At 38.4% G+C, this 26,470-nt stretch overlaps 1 protein-coding gene across 3 annotated transcripts in view; it reads right to left on the bottom strand.

Moving 5' to 3' along the window:
* Positions 1–26,470, bottom strand: part of CDH8 (cadherin 8) — a 341,945-nt gene that overhangs the window by 162,936 nt on the left and 152,539 nt on the right. The window lies entirely within an intron of this gene.

Raw genomic sequence — 26,470 nt, 5'->3', positions numbered from 1 at the left:
GCTTTATGTGTTTCACCAGCAATTTATTATTCTTGTTAAAGACTCAAAATTTGGATACATACTTTTGAAGTTATTTTTTTAAAAAAATTCTATTTAGCCCTCTCCCTACTCTCACATCTCTTTATGGATAAATTTTGCTAACATTTGGATGGGTACATTTCCAAAGCCATTATGGGAACATGCACACAAAGGTACATATGAACATTTAACCACAGACGTGGCCATGATATAGGCACTGCTCTACGACTCTCTTTTATCACAGAATGGAAATCTTTGAGATTTTTTTTTTTTTTTTTTTTTTTTTTTTTTTTTTTTTTTTTTTGGTCAGCATGTAGACATCCAACCCGTGACTTCACACGGCTGTAGAATGTTCATTTGTGAATACGCTATCAGTAACTTAAGCTTTCCCATAACAATGGATATTGCAGTTATTTCAGTTTTCCCATTTCAAAGAACAACGTGATATTTTACAGCGATTATTTTTTCTGTGTCCTGCAGTTTTACTTAACTCTTTCTCATAACACGCACCTCCCACCACCGTATTGCCCATAACAAGAAGTACTGTGACCAGCCAAAAAAATTCCTGTTAAATGAATGTGTGTTACATCTCTGGCCCAAATTAAAGAAAACTGTCTGGGTTGAAGATAATTCCCCCCTCACTGATAACCTCAGGGACATCAGAGTTGTTCATTTCAAATTGTAGATGAGCCACTCCCTTGGCCATTTCTGAAGCAATGCTGGTATCCCGGTTGGGGTTTCTTTTGTTCTGGTTTTGTTTTACTCTGATGCTCTAATTAAATCATCTGTCTGTAAAAGGTTTGCAAGGAGTTCAAGTCCCTGAATCACTTGAGTAGCAGGCGGGGCACAAGGGTTCCCGGAGAAATCTAATCCACCCAGACAGTGGGCAGGCTCCAGGAAGAGCTGAGTTCCGATGTCCTTTATTACACCTTGACACCACTTTTACATCTGAGATTCTCATTCTGGGAGCAATAACCATATAACCCTGCTTGTTAGGAAATATCGATGGTAACATAATATCTTTCAGTCAAATGGCTTGTTTCAGTACTTGATCATATCAAAATATGACTCAACAGACCATACTTATAGGACTCTAAACAAAAACAGAGTTAAGAGAAAACAAAAAATATAATAATCATCCAGACTTAAAGTCCTGTGAGGGAAAACAAACATGAGCAAAAACCAACAATAACAACAAAACCTCGTCATTAGCACGATGAGATGCCAATAGGGCTACTCTGCTATGGATATGTATTGCATAACTCAGAGCATCCTCATTATGGGCCCAATTCAACGAGGATTTGAAAATTGTTTTACTCCTGTGATATTTACAGGAGTGTTTGTAAAGTTTAGGCACCATCACATTCCAAGGTCATCATGAATTAAAGCCATCCATTGGACCTTGGAATTTGGCACATAACATCTAATAATCAGAGGAAACTGATATAATCCCCCAAGGAGTGTAGCAGTTTTGTTTTGTTTTGTTTTCAAATAAGCAGATGGGTTGAAGTCTACACATGAGTCCTTTCAGGTTATTTCAGAGGAAGAATTTTTACAATTTCCTCAGACCCAAGAAAGTGTGATATGCATTATTCTCATCATTAAAAAAAAAATGTACTGTGAGAGGATTAGGTTAAAAAAAAAAGCAAAAAACAAAAACCTGTGATGTCTCTCAGACAACTTGGAATTAAAACAGCTCTGAGGCTCAGTTACAATAGCATATCAGGGTTTAATGACTATGACTTATATCAAAATATGAGAGCAGCATTATGATGGACTTGATTAAATGGGACAAGAACAGCTCCACAGGTCTCATTACAGAAATGTTTATGCTTTGCATCATCGAGGTCTACAGCTTCCTACTACCTAATATGCAAATCTATTGACAGACTTGAGTCCACTTATAATGCTGCTTCATATTGAAGTCAAGCAAGTTTGGTTTCTCATGTTATTCTCACACTGACTAGCTTTGTGACCACGAACAAGTTATTAAACTCATCATGACTCAACATCTTGCCCTGCCAAATGGAAACAGTAACCAGGCTTCCACTATGGATATGCTAAGAGTGTGTGAGATAACTCACGCAAAGTCCTTGGCATACACTAGTTACTCAACGATGCTATTTTCCTTCCCAACCAGAATTCATTTAATGTTTACCTGAATGATAGAGTGCTAAGAATTCTCCAATTTCCCCTGCAGATGCACTTTCCAGCCTTTTCCACCTACTCTTGACATGGAAGAGTGACCTTTTAGGGACTGCCTTAATGAATTCTTTCTCTCTCTTTCTTTCTTTCTTTCTTTCTTTCTTTCTTTCTTTCTTTCTTTCTTTCTTTCTTTCTTTCTTTCTTTCTTTCTTTCTTCGTATACTTATTCATTAGAGAGAGAGAGAGAGAGAGCAGGAATAGGGGAAGGGGCAAAGGCAGAGGGAGGGAGAGAATACCAAGCAGACTCCCCCCACCTGAGCAGGGAGCCTGACAAGGAGTTCAATCTCAAGACTCCCAGACCTTGAGCTGAGATGAAATCAAGAGTCGGACACTCAACTGACTGAGCCACCCAAGCACCCGTGAACTCCCTTACTTTCTGTCTCTACATTAGACTCAACCAACATACATTACCCTAGAAGACTGTGAGGATGCAGCAGACTGAGGTTCTGGACTCCCCACAGACCCCAGTCATATGTTAGGCCACCTTATGGTTAGGACCTTCAGATGTTGCTAGAGCAAAACTCTAGTGTCCACTAGCTACCCCAATCCCTTGTTCTCAAGCTTAGGGGTGATGATGGCACTTCTGCTGCTGCTAGCCCTGGGATGCATCTCTATCCATTGATGGTCTCTCTTAATCTGGCCAAGATTTGTCAATGTTTCCTTCATTAAACTCTCCTCAATGATCCTTTTCCTGCCAAGAACCTAAAAAATATAATTAGGATACTGGCTCATTATCCAAAGGCCAAACATGTTTCCAGCCTGTCATTCCTACATAGACATCCACAGTTCAAAGTCTTGAGTGCAATAACACATTCTTGCCCAGAGGACTTCCCTTGGACATGGCAGGGCAGGTATGTGCTTCCCCATCGGTAAAAAGAGAACAGGTATCCAGTTAAGTGAAGTTGCTCATGATGACCCAGCTGGAAAGTTGCACATGGAACTCTTCACACTTTCTCTTTTCTTACACAACACTGGGCGTGGGTTTTCTGATTTCTAAGGGAAGCAAGGAGTCTCTCCAAGTTGTCTTTAGGGCACGTGGCGCACTTCATTGGCTTCAGCGCAAACTGTATAATGAACAGCTCTTGCTTCCTGAGCTGCCTCTAGTCTCAACCTTACAACTAGCAATGACTCATTAGAAAATTCAAGTAAGAATTTCTGGAACATTTCCCAGCTACCTTATAGCCATAAAAGCAGGCTAGAAAAAACCTCAAGTGCCCTTGGCCCTCCCATTTTTCTCCTCATGTTAGGGCATATGTATACATGCCACTAAAGTATTTTTTAAAATTCCTGTTCAAAGGCAGATCATTTCACCTGCGTAGATGGTCCAATACGATGATAAACTCCTGATACTGAAACTTAAAATTTCCTTAAAAGTTGCCTCTATTTCTTCCCTGAATTATTTGCTTTGGCTCACATGTTCTCCCATGCTTTAGGCTGTTTACTTTATAGAAAAAAAGAAAGAACTTCCTTACTTTAAAAGTATTGTTTGCTATCAAATACCACCTCGCACAGAGCAGAGCAGAAGATACTGTGTTATTCTTCCTCTCGGATTCGAGAAGTCAAAAATTTTGACCTATGTAAAAAGTTACTGAAATCCTCAGTTAAATAGCATTTTTTATCCATTTCCAACTTTCATTTTAAAACAGCAGACAGGAGATGCCTACACCCTTTCTGCTAAAATGAACCAAGTTAAAACACCTTCGATGGTGCGGATTTTAAACAACTTCCCACTCCTCAAGACAAGAATTGTCTCCGTCTTTTTTCACCAAAGTGGTGAAGCAAAATTAACACTCATGTCTTCCCACATGATCATAGTTACACATTTTCAATGCCCAGTAATGTTCTTGGAAGCTTAAATATTATGTTTAAACTTCCATTATATCAGCTTGGCAACAAATTAGAGTTTTCAATTTTATGGCAAGCAGTATGACAAAATGCTTTCTTCTGGGGCAGTCAGTGAAACTCTCTGATGTAGGCATTTGATAAATAGCCTCACAAAAAAAGAAAATCAGCTTAGCTGATTAAACATGGTAATAATGTCAGGATTGACTTGGAGTTGATACAATTAAAAAATATTACATCTTTTGTCTTTGACGTTTATAAATTTCCAACTCAGTAACGGTCCTAGTATTTATACTTAGATCCTCTCCGAGTTACCCTTGGATAAATCATGGGGCATCCTTGGGACAAGGTTTTTTTCCTTGAAAATAGGAGCCCCTAAAGTGTAAAAGAGAATCAAAGGCAAAGCAAAACAAAAACATAGTTGGTGTTTAGGAGGATGAGCCTATTCTGCTGGCTTCTCAATACCGTTAACGGTAAATTCAGAAAGGGGAACATAAGCAGTCATATTTTAGAAGAGTTTCCCTGGAACTTCATTTTGAAAATCTAATCTAATCAGAAATTTCATGAGAATGAATGAAAACAAATCATTCTCCATGAATTTAATTCAATGGGGGATTTTGAACTTGTCCGTGGAGAGTGGGGTGGGAGTGTGTAAGTTGGGAGGTGAACCCCAGTAGGATAACTAAGGAGGGAAAGAGGGAATTGACTGGTCCTGTAAATGGCATTCATTAACCTACTGTGAGTAGACTCTCCTGTATTTAAAAGACATGCTTTTACCTTAACTTTATTCAATCAAATGGAGATTTCCCTGTTGCAGTAGTTTAAAATTTTAAGTCCTAGGCTGGCCTTAAGGTCTTCCTACGTGCTAAACAGCTGTTCCTTCTGTCTCATTATCCAGGGAGTACTTCTGATTAGAATCCAGTTTCAGTCGTCTCAAAAATTTAAAACTTGTAGGTGTGTGTGTGTGTGTGTGTGTGTGTGTTTACCATTGTCTTTGGTGTTATCATTTGAGAAGCATTTTGTATCCGTCATGAAGACTTCTTTTTATAATTTCTGTGATATCACCAGATTGAGAGGCTTCACGAGAAAGGCAAGGAGCTGCTGATTAACTCCTTTGTCATTTTGAAGGCTGATTACTGTAATTCACTCTTTGCGGGTCTCCCAGATTGTGCTGTTCAAAGATTGCAGTTGATATAAAGTGCTGTGCTAGACTCCGCTTTTGAATAAGACTTGTTGAACACATTATCCTAGTTATGAAACCACTAGCTTTGTCATTCCCCAAAACTCTTGCCAATTCAATGTGCAATTATCATTTTACTATCTGCGGAAAAAAAAAAAGCCTCTCATTTATGAGATTAAATGATACAAATTCACCCAGGATAAATTCCTTTTCGGCACCATATATTGTACCCACAATTTCTGCTAACCATGAGATTGGTACTATATGCTACCATGAATGAGGGGTAAAGAATATATTACCAGAAATGCCCAACTTATCCCTAAATAATAGCTTCAGTAGAGTAACTGCAATAATGTCCAACTTGCACAGATATATCACAAAGGAGAAAGCAAATCGTCAGAAAACTCTTTAGACTCTCTAGGGTTCAAAAATGTGCATCTCCCTTCCTTTGTGACTATAGCTTATGAGAGGTGATGATAGATAGATGGATGACAGATAGGTAAATAGAAAGACAGACATACAAACAATGGTCTGGATTTGGAAAAACGAGATTTCTCATATATCTCTCATGCTTTTGTAAAATATTACAATGTGATTATAAAGCTGGTGAGTTAAATGTACCAGGAACCAATCAGCTTATTTATACACCTTGATTTAGTATTTTTGAAACTAAGAACTTATTCTAAGGAAATTATAAATTTTCCTTTCTCCAGATACCTCAGATTTTTAGAGTAAGATGTTCCCTTTTTTGTATGATATTTTGAAAAAGCCAAGCAATTTAAACATGCAACAGTTGGGAAATATTAAATTAGTGTGAAGGTTACACAGATCAAAGGCATACAATGTTAAGCAGATGTTAAAAACTGTGCTATATAAATTCTGTAGCAACATAAAATGTTTATAACAATCCTTAAATTTGAAAAATAACATGAAATTATCATTCTATATTGTAATGTGCTTATAAAAATTTGGCAAAGAATATAAACAAAGATGACATGACATGTTTTTGTAAAGGAGTTGAAGGTTGCCCCCTCCCTCATATTTTTCAGCACTTTGTTATGGAAAGCATAGGACTGTATGTTTTAGAACATGAACTCTGAGGTTATGCAGATGAGAATTTATTTTGATCTGAGATTATCAGTCACGAGATCTTGGGTAAATCACTGAAACTTTCTGAGGCTTACCAACATTATATGTAAAATGTTATTAACTGCCAAACAACAGTTTAAAGTCAATATTATTATGTGAAAAGTAAAAAGCCAGATGTCTTTCTTTATATTTATATATATATAGCTATAAATACAGATGATACTCTCACAGAGATATATGTAAATATATATTTTATATTTATTTTACATATATTTACAAATATGTATACTTACAGATGTATATATGTAATTTTGCATTTATATTTTATAAGTATATACATATAAACAGGTATGTAAGTAAAATTTAGTTGTTAATTTAGTGGTAATAATTAAAAGAAACTCACCTTATTTTAAAAATTAGAAACACAATGATATTCAGCGATGCTACAAAGTACGAACATCCCTCATCAACTTCAAAATAATAGTAGCCCCACAGTGATTTCCAGGTGATAGACGAAATTTAGTTTTTGTATTCAAATCTCTGTACGATTTGTACACAAATTCATTCTTTTACTACAACATTCTGCATAGCATATGCCCTTGAATCCCTGGATACTTACCTTTCTTCAGATTCTTCCACAGACTGTAGCGCCTTCCCTACTCTGTGTGGATCATGCAACCTAGACCACCCTTGCCTTTTCCTGGACCTCTTAAAATCCCACCCATCCCTTCAGGCCCAGCTCTGATGTTTTAGAGGCTAATAAGCCTTCCCAGGTAGAACTAATTACTCTCTCCCTTTTGAGCTTTTCACCTTTGCTAGCCACTTTCGCACAGCATTTACTTTCATGTTTCTTCATTTCATCACTTCCCCCATGATTTCAACCTGTTCTGACGGCAAATCACTGTAGACAGGAACCATGCCTCATTCTTTCTCACATGCGCAGAACCAATCTTCGCACATAGTATGAACAAAAGTAGTACAGAAGAAAACAATACAAAGGGGAAAAGAGAAGGTAGATGGGAGTGAAGAGGGAGGAAGAAAGACAAATTAAAATGGTAATTGGGGGCTTTTCTAGTTGTTTTGGGGGCTTAGCACCGGACTATGGAAGAACTCAGTGTTAATAATCGTCATGTCTCGGGGACCAGAAGCATTTAGGTATATTAAAAAGGTAGTAGAGGAAAGAAAGGTATCCAGATCAGCAAGAAAGAAGTCAAACTTTCACTGTTTGCAGACAACATGATACTGTATGCAGAAAATCCAAAAGACCAAAAAATTGTTAAACCCAATTCATGAATTCAGCAAAGTTGCAGGATATAAAATCAATATGCAGAAATTTGTTGCATTTCCATACACAACAATGAAGCAGCAGAAAAAGAAATCAAGGAATTGATCCCATTCGCAACTGCACCAAAACCAGTAAGATACCTAGGAGTAAACCTAACCAAAGAGGTAAAAGTTCTGTACTCTGAAAACCATAAAACACTTATGAAAGAAATTGAAGAGGACATAGAGAAGTGGTAAGCATTCCATGCTCATGGGTTGCAAGACCAAATACTATTAAAATGTCTATATTATCTAAAGCAATATGTACTTTTAATGCAATCCCTATCAAAATACCACCAGCATTTTGCAGAGCTAAAAGACCCCAAATAGCCAAAGCAATTCTGAAGAAGAAAAACAAAACTAGAGATTTCAAGCCTATATTACAAAGCATAGTCATCAAGACATTATGGTACTGGCACAAAAACAGACACTGATCAATGGAACAGAATAGAGAACTGAGAATTGGACCCACAACTGTTTAGTCAACTAATCTTCAACAAAGCAGGAAAGAATATCCAATGGAAAATGACAGTCTCTTCAACAATTGGTGTTGGGAAAACTAGACCAGTTTGTTACATATGCATTAAAATAAATTAAAAATGGGTAAAAGACCTAAATATGAGACAGGAATCCATCAAAATCCTAGAGGAGAACACAGGCAGAAACCTCTTTGACCTCAGCCACAGCAACTTCTTACTAGACATATCACTGTAGGGTAGGAAAACAAAAGCAAAAATGAACTATTGGGACTTCATCAAATAAAAAGCTTCTGCACAGTGAAGGAAACAGCAGAACTAAAATTGAGAGAAGATATTTGCAAATGACATATCTGATAAAGAGTTAGTATCCAAAATCTATAAAGAACTTATCAAATATCAAACTTAATACTCAAAAATCAAATAATTCAATTAAGAAATGGGAAGAAGACACGAACAGATACTTTTCCAAAGAAGACAATCCAGATGGCCAACAGACACATGAAAAGATGCTCAACATCATTCACTATCAAGGAAATACAAACCAAAACCACAATGAGATACCACCTCACACCTGTCAGAATGGCTAAAATTAACACACAAGAAACAAGTGTTGGCAAAGATGTGGAGAAAGGGGAACCCTCTTGCACTGCTGGTGGGAATGCGAACTGGTGCAGCCACTCTGGAGGCTTCTCAAAAAGTTAAAAATAGAACTGCCCTCTGATCCAGCAATTCCACTACTACGCATTTACCCAAAAGATACAAAAAAAAAAAAAAAAAAAACCAGATTCAAAGGGGCACATACACCTCGAAGTATATAGCAGCATTATCAACAATAGCCAAACTATGGAGAGAGCCCAAAAGTCCATCAACTGATGAATGGATAAAGAGGACGTGGAATGGAAGAATGTTCCTTTACCCACCAAAAATAATGAAATCTTGCCATTTGCACTGACGTAGATGGAGCTAGAGTGTATTATGGTAAGTGAAATAAATAAGTCAGAGAAAGAAAAATGCATATGATCTCACTTATATGTGGAATTGAAGAAAGAAAAGAGATGAATTTATGGGAATAGGGAAAAGAAAAAAAAGAGAGAGAGAGAGAGGGAAACAAACTATAAGAGACTCTTAAAGATAGAGAACAAACTGAGGGTTGATGAAGAAAGGTAGGTGGGGATGGGTTAGGTGAGTCATGCGTATTAAGGAGGGCACTTGTGATGAGCACTGGGTGTTGTATGTTAAGTAATGAATCCCTGAATTCTACCCCAGAAACCACTATTGCACTGTATGTTAAAATTTTAATTTTAATTTAATTTTGAATTTGAATTAAAAAAATTACCAAATATTAACATTTAAATTTAAATTTTAAATTAAAAAAAAAGGCCAAATATAAGGTAGCAGAGCCACTAAGTGGGGAAAAGGTGTCAAGATTCGAACTTAAGTCTTGCTGCCTACAAAGCTCAGGGGCTACTCCATACCATCTCAAGGGTCATGATCAGTGTGCCAAGAGCATGGGCACAACACTTGAGTGAAGGCCGGTGAGGAGAGTGTGTTCTTCAGATTAAAGAACGTAGGGGTTCTCACTGTTTCTCTAGATGTTTTATCCATTTCATAATTGACATTTATATCTATGAAATGTCTCGGTATATGTTTGTGGTGCAGTGTTCTACTACTTCAGAAATTCCCAGGATTACTCAGAAAAAGGGGTGATACTTATGAACTATGTATCCTAGTAACATTTCATGAATCGAGGGTGAATTCACGAGACAATTGCTTGGATCTACATGCTTCTAGCAATGATGTTCTAGTCATACTTGTTATTTCTGAAACTGCATTATTATTTATTTCTCTTGGCATACACACACATATGTGTCTGCCTATCTATCTATCTATCTATCTATCTATCTATCTATCTATCTATCATCTATGGGGGGGGGGAGAGAAATGACATCTGATTTTTCCTAAAATAATTCAAAGGAAAACAGCTGAAAATCTATTGTCACATGAATATTGGGGATTCCGAATGTAGTTCAGCAATGAAAATGGATTTACGCCAGGTCACACAGACTGTGGCTGAACAGAGACCCACATCTCGGCCTCTAGAATCTTAGTTATGATGTGTTAATAAAGTCATATACCATCCTTCTGCCAAAAAAAAATCTCTACAAAGTACTTAGTGAGACATTTGTCTAATAATCTTCTCCTATGCTATTACAGCATCTTAACATGAATCTGTTTGACAGACATGACTTCTTCACATAGATTTTATATATTAACCTCTGGTTGACCTTCCCCATTTGTGTTTGAAAACTATTTCTAGAGAACAGCAAGCTTGAAAGCTTTAAATCAGAACACGGAGGATTATTCAAGTGTCTCGATGTGTACAAATTGTGTCCTTATATGTGAATTTCCTGTCTTGTAGAGCAGTATGTTCTTTGACTAAATAACTATCACTTAATTACCCCACTGTGTGGATCGCGGTCACATCTATACCCATTTCCTTATGGAAGAGCATATAAAATAGCTGTGAGTGAATTAGCACTGCTATCCTGTCTCTATATTTTACATGCACTGTGCAGAGTGACTGGAGGGTATGGACTGTCCCTTCTGTTGCTCCTGGATCCTCCTATTAAATAACTCTGCACAGGCCACCACTTACAGCATCAACACATGGCTAGCCAATAAATGATGCTACTCGAATTGCCAATTCTGAGTTACACTGAAATGCATGCAATTATTCCTATTCAGAATTAAGGTGAAATTTCTTTTCCCCTAAACGAAAACACTTCCAGGGATTCCTCAATCAAGTGGAATTATTTCTGTGAAGAGCATGATGGCACTATTCTTTCCTTAAGCCATAATTCCAATAACTAATTATACGCATAATAAGTATGGGTGGTTTTAAAAAGCAAAGTAAAAGTCGCTAAAAAAAAAAAATGGATGCTTTCTCCTAGCAATTGAGAACTTAAGCAGATGAGAATGACAGGACAGGGTTGTGGGGCGAATGAAGCACAGGCTTTACAGTTGCCTCCTAGGAAATGGAGCGAGGACTGAGACCTGAGTCTAAATAAAGTGATGCAACTCTTCAACCCAGAACCTCTATCTCTTCATCTGTAAAACAGAAAGAGTAACCCCTGGGGGGCTCCCGGGGGGCTCAGCGGTTCAGTCCTCTGCCTCTGGCTCAGAGTGTGACCCCAGGGTCCTCGTAGGAGTCCCCATCGGGCTCCCTGCGGGGAACTTGCTTCTCCCTCCGCCTGTGTCTCCTCCTCCCTCTGTGTCTCTCATGAATAAGTGCACTAGAAATAGTAACGCCTAACAGACATTATACGTAATAACATCTAACACTGTTCACAGACACTCAAAACAAAATTTAATTGAGTTGATATGATCCTCAAGGTCCTGATTCGGCTCATGCTCCATTGGAACTTGTGACCTCAGACCTCAGTCAGATCCAGCTGTCACATGGAACAAGGCCTGGCAATGGAGACCCGCAGGACCGGGCATTGTTAGAGCTCAGGATTTGATCTCAGACCATGGGGTTGATTTCTGGCCACTTCACTTCCAAGCACGGCAAGTAACCGGAGCGACTTCTTAACATCTTTGAGCTCCTTAACATCCAGAGAGCTCAAATGTGATGATGTATTACATCATCACATATGAGATGTAATATCTCCTCTGTTACATCTATTATATGTAAATAAATGCTTACCCCATGGTTTTTTGTTGGTGGTGTTTTATTTCCTTAAGATGATTATTGCTGATGGCAAATATTTGGCCAATAATAAAACAGTAATTAGCTGATCACTACCGCTACCCCTACTAGAACTACCAGTAATACCACACTGTGGCTGGATGATTATGAGGATCACTCATAATAAAAATGGCAATGCTTCATATCCCAGTGAGCCCTCTCTGCGCCGGACCCTCCACAGGCACACCGGTGAGGCACAGACACGGGCCTAGTGCAGTGCCTGGCAAAGCAGGCGCACCCGCCGGCACAGCGATCACATCACCATCATCACTTCATCTTAACGCTTCGCGACCGTCCTGTTAGGTGACTTACAGTCGCCACTAAAACATGAAGAAACACGAACTTTTGCGGTCTTGGTTAAATTATGTATATTCTGTGAGTTTCAACATGGTTGAGACGGTGATAGACCTCCTGCTGCTCTCAGCACTCCCCGGTATGCCAACCTGTCTCCCCCGCACTTTGGAGGTTCTAGACCACTGAGAGTCATCTGCTTGGTAAGCCTGCCTGTTGGCTTCAGGTGATACTTAGGGTTGTTCCTCTTTTCATGATCGCTAACTCAGAGATGCTAAACCAACTCCGTGATCCCCCTCAGGGGATTTCCAGTGACCCGTTAACCCTGATTTGAGGGATCTATACAATTACAGACAGTAAGACTGGCCTGTCGCGAATACTTCCCAATTAACTAAATCCTCACACGCACATTCTTAGACAAATTTCTCATTCATAAACCATGCCTTTGCCCCGCGAGGTCACTGCATGTTCACAACAAATGGACGATTTCTAGGTAGGACTAAGGTTCCTACACATAAAATCAGAACCCAAGACTTCAGGAACATGGGCCAACAATTTGCTTCCATTGCTTTAACACAGGTCAGAGGAGCACAGCAACTTCACCTTTGATCACAAAGGGTGGGTCTTCCTTTAATCATGGTGGCTGCCACAATGGGCAAAAAATGTGCTGAGAACTTGCCTCAGTTCCCTTTAAAGTAAGAATCAGGAACCAGATTGGGCTTCAAAGAAATATTCTAGGGCTTCCTACCACTGTCGCGCGTCTGCTACATTTCCCTTGTCAGCCAAAGGCTCCTTTGAAACACTGAGATGTACAGAGTGAAAAGTGTTCAAGTACCTAGAGGAGTCACATCTGAGAATCACTGAAAATTCTGACAACTGGATTTGTTTAAAATCATTGGAGGGGCACAGATCTCACAACTAACCCTGGATAATCTTCCCACCATTCCTTCTGTGCCTTTCAATCCGAGATTCTCTTTGACCTCTTTGTTGCATTCTGCAAGGTCTGCTTTTGAAATCCTCCCACATCCTTCTTTGGGGATGCGAGCTCTTTCTTCCCAGCGGAGTGACTTCTCTCTCTGCCTTCACATTCTCTCTCAAAATAGAATTCTCCTCCTCCTCCTCCCCTCCAGCGTCTTCTCGAAAAACACTGCTGTGTGATTCTCTCTTAATCAGATCAGCGTCTGTGCAAGAAGCACCATCAGCTCCCTTCCATGGGCATAATACCTTTTCACCCTTGTTTATTATAAGGGGCTTTGTTATTTTTATTTTGAAATTTTCCCCACCCCCCAAAAAAATTTTTCCCCACCCAAAATGATTTGTACTCATGCAGTCAACACCTTTCGGCTCCCATTCATGGACCTAAGAAGGCAGGTGGCACAAAATGCCCTGGGCTCTATTCTGCACAGAAAAGGGAGAAGAAGTCATAGGACAAAATAACAGACAAGGAATAAATCTGTCATTGCACAAATGTTTCTCCAGGACCTAATATATATCAAATACTGTTTCAGGTACTATGGATACCGCGGAGAAGACAGATAAGCAGGCTGACTTCACAATTCTTGCATTCCAAGTATAAAGGCTGGGGAACGTATTGCAATGTGCAGAGCTGCGCAAGGCAGGGCAACCAGGCTCACAACCCCATGGCTTTCGGGGCCCCAGTCTTTTAATTTGTAAAGCTGGGACAATAAAATTTGTCTTATAGGAAAGAAACCGAAGCCGACAGATGTCACCCGCAGGAGCTATTACCAGTGGTCCTCATATACATAGGCCGTATTTTAACTACGATTACCCAGAACATTTGTTGAGTATTGAAATCCACGTATGATTATCGCCTATCACAGAAAGGCAAGCGCAGGGGAACGGATCTCTGCGTCCCTCCAGGACAGACATAATTAGACTTGCATTAACAGGAGGCTGTCTGACCTCCCCAGGAGGCAAGCCAGAGGCAAAACCAGTCAGAACAGCAAGTGAGGTAGATGTTCTAGTTAGCAGAGTTACCACACGGAGGGTTAGTAAGAGCAGGTTTTTATGGATCTATTGTTCCCTTCATGACAGTTGTCACAATACATCAGAACTGTTTCTCCAAATACATTAAGTGGCTCATGATTTTTATTCTCTATATTAAAATTAAAAAAAAAAAGCTAACAAATAAGTATGTTTTCTTTTTCCTGCTCTAGTCTTAACTGTTACATGACACTCCCTCTCCTTCCCTTCCTGGTTATCAATCACTTCTTGTTCTCCATTTCTTCCTCCTTGTGGCTGTATGTATTCCCTTTAATGACTTTGCTCCAACAAATCTAAGTGAAGATACATAGCATGGGAACACATATTTGGTATGAATGCATAAATGAATGGTGAAGTTCCACCTTCTCAACAGCTCCATTTCCCACAGTTCGATTCCATTGGCACCCAGTGATGACCTCCTATGTGCCAAGCAGAAGGCTTGGTGAAAGGGCCTGCGCTGAGATTCTCTAAAGATGTACCCACAGTAGGTGAAAGGTGGCTTCTTTCAAACTCTCAATCTGTTGCTTATGGTAAGTTAAGTAGGAAACACATTTATATGTTTATGTTTTTAATCTTCCAAAAATACAAAGAACGCAAGCCACCGATTCTGAGAAATTTGCCATCGCAACTTGCATGGTGCCATTTTATGCAGTGTTATACTGAATGAAATACCACCTCTAGAAGTAACCTCTGAGTGTGCATCAGTGCAATGTATTTAAGAGAAACCACATGATTCAAAAAAGCTTTTTGGACTAGGACACAGGAATAAATTTGTCTTCAAATCTGACATTTATGTTTAGGTGATTTTGAATAATATTTCACAAGCTTCACTAGATTCACATATGCAAATGATATGTTATTAGGAAGAAATTCTAGGGGTCCATTTCTGGTGTGGGTGATATTAATATCCAAAGAAGCCTCATGTGGGAAAATCAGGAAGATGATAAATAAAGTCAACCTTTCATTTTTCCTGAATGGTCTTCCATACTTACGCTAACTCTGAAAAAAAAAAAAAAATCCAAATTTAACTCTAATTTCTTCGCATGCCCACAGTAGGGCAAGAGTAAAGAAGCCATGCCACCAAACTCCCAGGCCCTTAATTCCTCATCTTTGCAAAACCTTGGATAATGTCATTCAAATCAATGGCCATTGAGAGAGCACCTCTGGGACGCCCGGGTTGCTCAGTGGTTAAGCGCCTGCCTTCAGCTCAGGGTGTGATCCCAGGGACCCAGGATCGAGTCCCATATGGGGCTCCCGGCATGGAGCCTGCTTCTCCCTCTGCCTGTGTCTCTGCCTCTTTCTCTCGGTTTCTCATGAATAAATAAATAAAATCTTTTTAAAAACAGAGAGAGAGAGAGAGAGAGAGAGAGAGAGAGAATCTCTAAGGAAATAGGAACTGTCCTAAGGTTTGGAGACACAAAGATAAAGGAGAGGTACAGTTCTCTGCACTGGAATAGTTCCTAATCCAAAAGATGAGGCCGGCGTAAGCAAATGGCTATAAAATGCAAATTCATCCTCTCCCATTCTAAACCCTGCTATCCTTTTATGAATTCCTCTATCATAACACTCATCGCACCAAATTTTTTTCAATGTGTTTTTTGTTCTTATTTGAACATCTAACTAGCCTGTCCCTCTGTCAATTTTTACTGAGGCTTTAAGAATCTTCTTTTGTGTAAAAGTATTCCTGCTCTAATCTTTTTTCATTCCAAAATATATTCAATGAATTCCTTGTTTAATCCCCTGAACACTTTGATAAATACCATAAGACCAGATGGAAGTCATTTCCAGCACAATGTTATGTCCCAGGTACACGTGATATGTAGCATGACCATGGGGAAGTCACTTCCTCTCTTTGACCCCCTCTTATAGAAGCGTTTTTGTGATATCTCCATTCAAACGTCACATTATCAGCGAGGCTTCCCTGTCCAGCTTTACAAAATAATCACCATGCTTGGCTGGCATGCCCCTTCTTCCTTATCTGGCTATCAAAGTCTCTGCCCACATGCCAGCCAGTGGGAGCAGACGATAAACAAATGGTCTTGTCTTGTCCACTGATGTCCACCCAGCCCTACAACGGTACCTGACAAGTAGAAGTCTCTCAATACACTTTAATATTTTTCAATAAGTCAATGCATGAATGATTTTTTCCCCATGTGAACTTGTGAGGAATCCTATTTAAAAGTAAATACATACAAGTAAATGACTATCTGAAGACCTTTTTCTGAAGATGTACGGGGGCCTAGTTAGAGCTGATTTTCTCCACTTCTTCCTTTCTGTGGTGGAAAATTCTGCCCACAGAATGCTCAAAAGCCAGAGCAGTACAGTTCTACTTAACAGGGAGCTGCACGGTGTAATTAATTTATGCCTATGAAACATTCTGAATACCTTAGGATCAAATTACTGTTGTGCTTATGCTCCCTCTTACATAAATATTTGCACACGTAAAAATTCAGCACCCTGACATTTATTGTAATGGTTGCAGAGAAGAGTGAGACAAATTGACTCAGAGACAGGTGTTGACAGTCAGCACGAAGGAAGACAGTCCTTTGTCAATGCAGCAACCATGAGCGATGGAAAAAACATGCAGAAACCAGGATGTCACATAAGTGGAGTGGAAACTGGCTCAGAAGATGCCATTTCTCCATCAGTTTCTCGGGGATTTGAACATACACCTGGGCCTCTTGGCCCTGCATTCTAGGGCTGCTCCGCCAAGATAATAGGGAGGGGCTGTGTGTGTGTGTGTGTGTGTGTGTATTAAACACAAACAGACCTCACTTTACCACCCAAATTCATTCTCAAATCAATGGCCTACATTACCAAAAAACTTTAGTTGGTGTGACACGATATTGATAAATTCAAGATCCAAGAGGGCGGTAGTTGGGTTAATGCACTTTAAGAAAAAATCTAGCTATGTCAGGTAAGACAACTCAACGAGTTCAATGGAAATTGTATTCTGTGCACGCTACAGATGTTGTCTCCATCTGAATCTTGTAAGAGCTCTAAACGTAGCTACACTCATCCATCCTCCTTGAGACATAAAGAATAGGGTCTCAAGGATATGAAATATCTGTGTGATGATTATAAAGCAGTAAATGTTGGAGATGGGAGTCGAACCTAACTCTGACTCCAAAGTTCACACGCAGGACTTCATACACCATGCTGTCTCCCCTGAAACTCTAAGCCAGACTGTCACCATCTCGAATCTCTTTTTCTCAGAAACACAGTGACCTTTGAGAGGCTTAGCTCTGTTATAAATAAATGTTTATACGTAACACAGCCTTTGTTTGTCTCTTGGCTTTCTTTCAGCATATTTTTCAGTTACTTTAGATGACAGCCTTCAATAGCTATCTTCCAGAGTGTAGGAGGCACGTTACTTTAGAGTTCATATGAAATGTAAATAAGACAAATGCTGTTTTTAAATGTGTTTTCCCCCATTATCTATTTTTAAATGTGATAGAAAGTGATGTCATCTCAGAATAGATTCCGTTGTGACAATTCTAATGTTTTATTACTGCAGTTTGGCGTACCTCGTGGACAGAAAATAGAACACGGTGGTGAGTGAGGTTGCTTCCCTCTGTCTACCACAGACTAACTATAGATATGTACACACAGTGAGAAAAGCACACAACCAGTACCACACTTCTAAATATCTTCTTGATACCCGATTATTAACAAATCCTTGTTACCTCAAAAGGGAAAAACATTTTCAAAATAGGACTTTGTGAAGTTATTAGAAGGTGGTTACTAAGATTGCTACTTTGATTGGAGTTATCTAAACACAAATGATTTAACTAAAGTTTTAGAGAGAGTTCCTTGAAGAACTTGCAAGTTCCTGTAAGTTCCTATTAGAACACTATGGGGCTACTTGTTTGTTTGAGCCCATCTTTGTAAAAATGAGGAACTGAGGGCCAGTGAGGTCTGATCCCAACTCTTTCACTGCTAAACATCCTACCTCTATTATCCAAGGTCTAGTACATAGTGTTTTCTATTATTACTATTTGTGTCTGGGGTTGCTGATTTATACTCTGCTGAGAATGAGAGCAAGGGAATCTAATTTGCATTTTTGCTTCATCATGTAAATATAGTCATTATTATTATTTCCATTTATAGCCCTTGAATGTATTTGTTATTAAATAGCACAATTAGGCAACCTCAATTCCTGTCTTTAAGAGATCCACAGGTGTCAGAGTGCAAAGGTAGCTGTTAAAGTAGATAATACCACAGCAACGTTATTAAAGTTAATGGGATGGAAAATAAAGTGCCAATAGTACTCTGTCACACACAATAAAATTTTACCGCTCATGGAAGCTACTTTTAAAGAAACCTTCCAGACGTTAAATAAATAAATAAATAAATAAATAAATAAATAAATAATCTAATTATGGCTACACTTACATTTACCAACCAGTTCAACCCTGTTAACCTTATGAACACTAAAATCACTAATTTACTGGATTCCATATTGCTGCTCCTTGTGGTCATATAAAACAGCCTGGCTTATAATAAAAGAATCACATGTAAGATTTTGAATGGGAAATTATACATAATCACAAATTATGAAGTGACTCTAGTATAACTCCTAAACCATTAAAAAAGTTTTATCTTTGCTTTATTTATGTAGCCACATGCTCCTTAGCCGCTGCCTATGAGAACTCAAAACTTGTGTCTTTTTCACTTGATCTAAGCACAGTTAAATTAGGGACATACGAATTTGAAAAATCCATTTGCTCTATAAATATCGACTAAACCTGAAGTAGAAATATCCATTTATTTCCTACTTATAGCCACAAATTTTTTCTGACTGCAAGGGAATAAAGGCCACCACTTATAATCAAAGCTCCTTCTGAATCAGGGCTTTGCCCCAAGTGGAAAGTCCCCCTGATTTTAAAGACTGATTCTCTTGAGACTATTTTTTGCAAGCAACTCTATTTAAGACTCCCTTATCCAATAGTCTAGAACCACCCATAATCATATTCATCTGAACCAATTATTCTCATGATTCAAGAATATTATTTTTTCTACTTTCCTTTCATGAAATTCAGCCCAATCTTTCAAACAACAATAATAAATCAACTATCTCATTCCCTTACATGTTTTTTTCATGACACTTTGGACAATAAATAAGAAAATATCCAATTGATGTATTTATAACATAATTATTTATGTTGACATCTCTCTAGTTGTTCCATAAGCTCCATGAAATCAGGGGCATGTCTACCTCATACATCATTTTGTCCCCGAGAGTGGAGGTGATCAATAAATATTTATTTACTGAATTTAAAATAAATGATAATTTAAAAGGGGCATTAAATTGTTTGTAGTCTCTCTCTCTTATTTTTCCTTCTTTCTTTTTTTTTTCCTGAACACAATGACTTTTCATCATTCCTCACCCCACCTACCAACCTTAACTCTATTAGGAGATAGATAGCTTAATGTAGCAGAGCTGAGATCAGGCAGATGAGGTCAGGAAATCAGCTCTGACTTTTACAATCTGGGTATCTTCCAGAAATTAATTTGCCTAGAGCTCTCATTTCCTTTATGTAAAGTAAGGATCCTATCACCCACTTCACATGGTTGGTTACTGAGACAACTATGAGAAATGGCATATACTAGATGATCAATAAATGGTACTTACCTTCTGTTTGATTTTCTGAACAGGCTATAATGTCCAGAGTTATGTGCCACTATAATGAGTTAAAGATCACTGTTTCTGGAAGGGGAGACACAAATTATCTAAAAAAGGTACACTGGTGTTGTGGTATATGCTTAGGTAGGACCCATGGGCACACCTTTTGTCCCTGGTCTGTTATCAGCAATGCCATACTGACTTACTTACTGCTATCCTTCCATAAAACACCAGATTGTATATGTGTATATATACTAATATATATACACACTTCTGATATAAGGGCTGTCAAAATGTACTCTTCTTGGATGTTGATTAATCTCTGATATTCTTAGATAAACCATCCTCTACCATAAGATCCATGCAAATGCAGTTTTGTCTTTCTTCACCAAGTTATTATGAACTAGTCCAAATAAAACTCAAAGCTCTATTTCAAAGGACAGAAAGGATATCACCATAGAGATAGAGATTACAACTTAATTCTTTAGGGACATGATACATAGTAAGCTGGGGAAATCCTTGATCCTAGTAGATCTGCTGAGGTTGAATGGATGCCACTGAGAATAAGCATTTGCTTCCGCTTCCACTTAAACCCATCCCAAAGCACCCAGTGTGACAGTAGATGTTACATGTTGTGGAGTCTGTGTGGTTCATAGTCTTTCTGTTCACTACGCACATTCAAAGACCTCGCTTTCTCTAAAAATGCATCCCTCAACCTCCGTTACGGTCAGCACTGGACAGCTCTCTCTGGACTTAAACCGTCCAAAAGTGTAAGTAACATGACATAGCACTACTTTTAATTATCCAAATATATTTAATTGTTCTATGCCATTGAGGTAGAGAGATTATTTTTAGTAATCATAAAACAATTAATCTGACCACAACGCTTACTCAACCTACTTTATCTCCCACAGGAGATTCCAAGCAGGAAAAATAAATGATTGTTAGGTTAGTATATGCAAGCAGCCAGCTGTCATGCTCACCGGGATATTAGGATTTAATCATCAGTGAAACTGGGGAGGGATATGATTTTGTTGGGAATACTATCTATACATATTGAGTAGATTAGAATAATGATCTATTAGATATTTAAAATTAAATTTTGTCATAATTATCAACACAGTGAGGTTTATTTTTTTTAAGATTTTATTTATTTATTCATGAGAGATACGCAGAGAAAGGCAGAGACACAGGCAGAGGGAGAAGCAGGCTCCCTGTGGGAGCCCGATGTGGGACTCGATCCTGGGACTCTGGGATCACAACCTGAGCTGAAGGTAGATGCTCAAACCCTGAGCCACCCAGGAATCTCAACACTGTGAGATTTAAAGTTAAGTACAGGGGCAGCCCGGGTGGCTCAGCGGTTTAGCGTTGCTTCAGCCAGGGCGTGATCCTGGAGACCCGGGATTGAGTCCCACGTTGGGCTCCCTGCATGGGGCCTGCTTCTCCTCTGCCTGTGTCTCTGCCTCTTTCTCTCTCTGTTTCTTATGAATATATAAATAAAATCTTTTAAAAAAATAAAAAAAATAAAGTTAGGTATAGGTGGAATTACACACTTTAATTTATTCATCCATTCATTTGTTCCACAAATATTTATTGTGAGCTATATGTACCAAACACTTTACCTGTCTGATTTTGCCATATCATCAAACCTCAAAAATCCCCATAATCCTCATCTTTAATAATTTATCTTAGAATAGCCACATTACATGATATAGGAATTAAATAAGACAATAAAGACAGCGGGACAAAGTCTGCTGTTGCCTAGAAAATCTATGTATCCACTAGTGGCTCTTCTACCTGAAATGTAAGAAATATAAGAAAGGCAACTAACTGTTTTTCTCCATCCTCTCTTTTGGCCTAAAACAAGCAGATTCACACACTGATATGTTCCTCCCCTCTTTAGTTGCTCCGAATGTGTGTGCATGTGTGCATGTGTGCGTGCATTATGTTTGAAAAGAGATGTCTGTCTGCGTGTATCCTTTCCTCCAAAATTATAGAAATCTATGCACTTCACTGTCAAAGAAAGCATAAACTGAAGAAGAGTGCAACAGGAGGTGGATATCCCCCCAGGTGAGAGAATCACTCTGTGGCTCCTGTCCAAATCCTCCTGTCTTCTGGCTTCAGGCCTGACTTCTCCAGGGAGAGCCTGCGTCCTTCCAGGAGACTTAGAAGAGACTCCACGTGTTACGTAAGAAGCCATCCTTACCCACTGCTCCTTCCCCACTACTGGCCACCCACATCACGGGGAAGCCTGATCTAGGGTGCTCTGGAATTTTATTTTTTTTAATAATAAATTTATTTTTTATTGGTGTTCAACTTACCAACATACAGAATAACACCCAGTGCTCATCCCGTCAGAAAGCAAGTCAATTGTGTGATGGGTGGAGCTGCCTCAGCCCTTGGCCAGCACTTAAGAAGAGGTCTTTATCCTCTATGATGTAACTTGCCTAGGTAATTGGTCACATCAGCATTCCTCCTCTCCATAGCACTCCGACCTTGAAGTCAAACATTCAACTACAAATCCAGCAGGGCTTTTAAAATTTTATGTATACTTTTTTTTTAAATTTAAATTCAGTTAATTAACATGTATTGTATTATCACTTTCAGAAATCCAACAGTTTTAATAGAAATGTGACTTGTATTTAATATTGCTGACCTACTTTTCTATCTACCTGCCATTAATGCAAACAAACACTTTGGGTTATTCTAAGTGAAAATGTCCTATCAAAAAAGAAATCAGGGATCCCTGGGTGGCGCAGCGGTTTGGCGCCTGCCTTTGGCCCAGGGCACGATCCTGGAGACCCGGGATCGAATCCCACATCGGGCTCCCGGTGCATGGAGCCCGCTTCTCCCACTGCCTATGTCTCTGCCTCTCTCTCTCTCTGTGACTATCAAAAATAAATAAAGAAATAAAAATTAAAAAAAAAAGAAATCATACTTTGCCTGATTCCATAAAAATAAAAAATAATAATTATTAAAGATATTCTTTTGCAAAGATCAAAAGCAAAGTATGGAATATATGCTTCTTGTGTCCCCCCAGTATTATGAATGGCTGGAAAAAGCATTTATATCAGTGTTTTTTAGGACTGAATACTTCGTCCCAAGAGGTGATAGTACCCAACCAAATTCACACAGAATATTAGTGGGGGCTTCCATTTTTAAATTCTAGTCTAAATTTATTTTATACAAAATAACCTCTTAAAAGGAAAACAAAAATAAAACTTCTCATATCACTGAGTAAATGGAAACTATTTCTCAATATGACCCCAATGTCCTTTTTTTTTTTTTTTTTCCTGTGACCACTATCCTTTTGATTGTCTCTTGCTGTAAGGCTTTATTTAACTGTTTCCCCCACCTCACACTGATCACTCGTTAAAGTGCCCATTTAAACATGGCCTTTGGGGGGAATCCCTGGGTGGCGCAGTGGTTTGGCGCCTGCCTTTGGCCCAGGGCGAGATCCTGGAGACCCGGGATCGAATCCCACGTTGGGCTCCCGGTGCATGGAGCCTGCTTCTCCCTCTGCCTGTGTCTCTGCCTCACTCTCTCTCTCTCTCTGTGACTATCATAAATAAATAAAAAAAAAAAAATTAAAAAAAATAAATATGGCCTTTGGTGTCATGACCTTTAAAAAGGCTCCCTTGTTCTTCTCTTTCTACATGTTTGCTTTGCTGGCATTTCACTCCATCCCTTAAAAATTCTGGCATGTGTTCTATGTCACCACATCATGTAAGTTGCCCATATGTATCTCCTTTTAGGATCTATCATATACAACAGTGTGCCCCTGATGCCAAGAACATGACTTGTCAGTGTTGACACTGACTAAATATAATTTTTTATAAGTTTAGCAACTTTTTAAATTTAATTCAATTTCAATTAATTAACATATAGTATATTATTAGTTTCAGAGGTAGAGGTCAGTAGATTCATCAGTTGTATATAATGCCTAGTGCTCATTACATCACCCAGTTACCCCATTCCCTCACCCTCCTCCCCTCCAGAAACCCTATTTGTTTTTTACAATTTAGAGTCTCTTATGGTTTGTCTCTCTCTGATTTCATCTTACTTTATTTATCCCTCCCTTCCTCTGTTATCTGGTTTTGTTTCTTAAATTCCACAGATGAACAAAATCCTATGGCAATTTTCTTCCTCTGACTGACTTATTTCATATTTGGAACCCTCTAGTTCCATCCAGGTCATTTCATATGGTAAGATTTCATTTTTGATGCCTGAGTAATATTCCATTGATTGATGTGAATTACAAAGACATTCTCACTTATCAATGCATATCATAGCATTGTTGGTCTGCCTGAATTTATCTGAATATTTCTTCTCAAAGATCTTCACTAATAATATTCTTTAGCCAGACCCCTTGGCAGTGAAAATGGTAATCCATGCAATACTGATAAAAACAAAACAAAACAAAAAAAAAAAAAACAAAAAAAAAACCACAAGATCCTGTGTGTTTGCAATTTATCACTTTGACTCAGAATACATAAAAATGACTCAATTCCATGAAGGCATTCCATGAAGACCCCCATGTATTACTGTGATTTTTCTAAAAGGGAACAATTCATTACATGGATTTTTTTTTCCCAAGGAGTATTTTTTCCTTAGATCAATTTACAGGGTCTACTGAGACAAATGCTATTTGCATCCAGTGAAGAATGATGTTCTGAGTTTCAAAAAAAAGGTCAATGAATTAAGTTAGTTTATTTTCAAGCAGGTCATTTTTCATACTCTTTCTTGCTTGGAGCAAAGTTTAGACTGTCCTGCAACTTTATCCTGGTTTCTGTAGATAATTAAGCATTTATTATTCACTTGCCTTGTGTTTCATTTAGACTTTCCATCTTCAATCACTTGGGATGGAAGGCAACTGTTTCCTCACGGCTGTCCTCAAATTAGTGCTTTTAAAATAAATGCCACATCTCTCCCTGTCTGTGCCCAAGATGACACAAGCAAACATATGGTATTGGGGTGGCATGAAGGGGAAAATAACAACCAAAAATGTATTTATAGAATACAAATAAGTCTCTTTTTTAGTCTTTTAAAGCTATACATAAAAAATGAAAATTCATTTTACCGTTACTAAGGCATACATCTTCTCTCACACCAAACCGCCTCCTATGTCTAGTATAAAGTATACGTGGACCTACTTCAAAGTTTTAAAAGTCCCCTTCTAAACCAATGATAGCCAAGGGATCAGCTACACTACTGGGAAGTCAAGTTGGGGTATAGGAGACTGTTGAAAAATTGAAACTTGATATTAGACAGATTCACTTTGAATCTTGCTTCAGGCACTTCATGTAAGAAATATATCAATTCTGACCCTCTGTTCTCTCATAAGTAAAACTGAGACGACGTGAGAAACTAACTCAAAATATTGTGTGCAGTAAATTAAAAGAAATTTGATAATGCACACAAACCCAGTCAATGCCAAGAACATAATAAGTATTCAATAAATAAGGGGTGTTTTTTTGTTTATATTTTTGGTGTTATAATTTGACAAGGAGTTTTATTTATAGATGGAGAAAGCATTTTGCCTTACACTCTCTCTGGAACAGAGTTCTGTCATTTGCAGCGTGGGGACAGAAATTCTTCCCTCTACAATTTGGTTTAGTGTTTTGTCAAACCTAGAAAACTGTAGAAACACAAAAATATTTTCCTTTTGCTGCTGCTATTATTATTATTATTATCATCATCACACTGACCTCTGGAACAAGAAGATATGTTAATAACCATTCCTTCCTTGTGCAGTGGCCCATTAACTTTTCTATCTCAACATATGATCTAGAACTAAATCTGAGCAAGAGTTTGTCACAGTCTCAAGGCTCATTTTTGCAAGTACAAGAATAGCATTGTGTTGGCTAGACACTTAAGACATAGCATGAGACTTGGAAATGGCATGAATTTTAGCTCTAAGTGAATCTCACCAACAACCACCACAAAACTCCATCTAAGGTTACAGCAGGGTTATTCTCACCACAGGAACAAACAGAAGAAATACAGAGTGGAAACTAAGCTGTATTCCCTACCTGGTTCATCATACATCTCTATGAGTTATGGCAAGCTTTTGCTTTCCCTCTACTAATCCATTCCTCCCTTCCCCCTTCCCTTGCTTTTCTTTTCCTTCTTGTCTTCACATTTAAAAGACTTATTGAAGGACTGCTAGGTGCCAAAAATTCTGCGATGCATAGGGTTGTAAAAGGAACAAACCTGACAAGCTCCATTCCATGGACTATCCGTTCTAGCATTAGAACATAAAAATATAAACAAGTCAATATGCAAGGTAATTGCTGACTATGATAAGCTCAAAGGAGATAATAAGCAGAACAAATGGCAAATCTCTCTGTAATCTTAAATTTATATTTGAAACAAGAGAAGGAACTCTCCCTGAGGTAGAGAGATTGATGTGTTATGGCAACAGAAAATAATTCTATTAAGTTGAAATGTAACAAGTAAGAGGATGGAAGAACTTATCTGTTCCAAAGTCCAGAGCTGTTCTTAGCATTCTTGTGAGGATAAAATAAGACACATATGGGATTTTTTTTTTTGTCTCCTATGCTCTGGTTTCTTTTTATTAAAAATATTCTAGTATCAAGAACTTGATGACAGTTGCCAATGGGCAATCTTCTTTATAAATATCATAAATATGTTCAAGTTCCATA

Source organism: Canis lupus, chromosome 5 (assembly GCF_011100685.1).
Source record: "Canis lupus familiaris isolate Mischka breed German Shepherd chromosome 5, alternate assembly UU_Cfam_GSD_1.0, whole genome shotgun sequence".
Lineage (NCBI taxonomy): Eukaryota > Metazoa > Chordata > Mammalia > Carnivora > Canidae > Canis > Canis lupus.
Note: the sequence above shows the minus strand (reverse complement) of the source record. Positions and strands in the feature narration are given on the sequence as shown.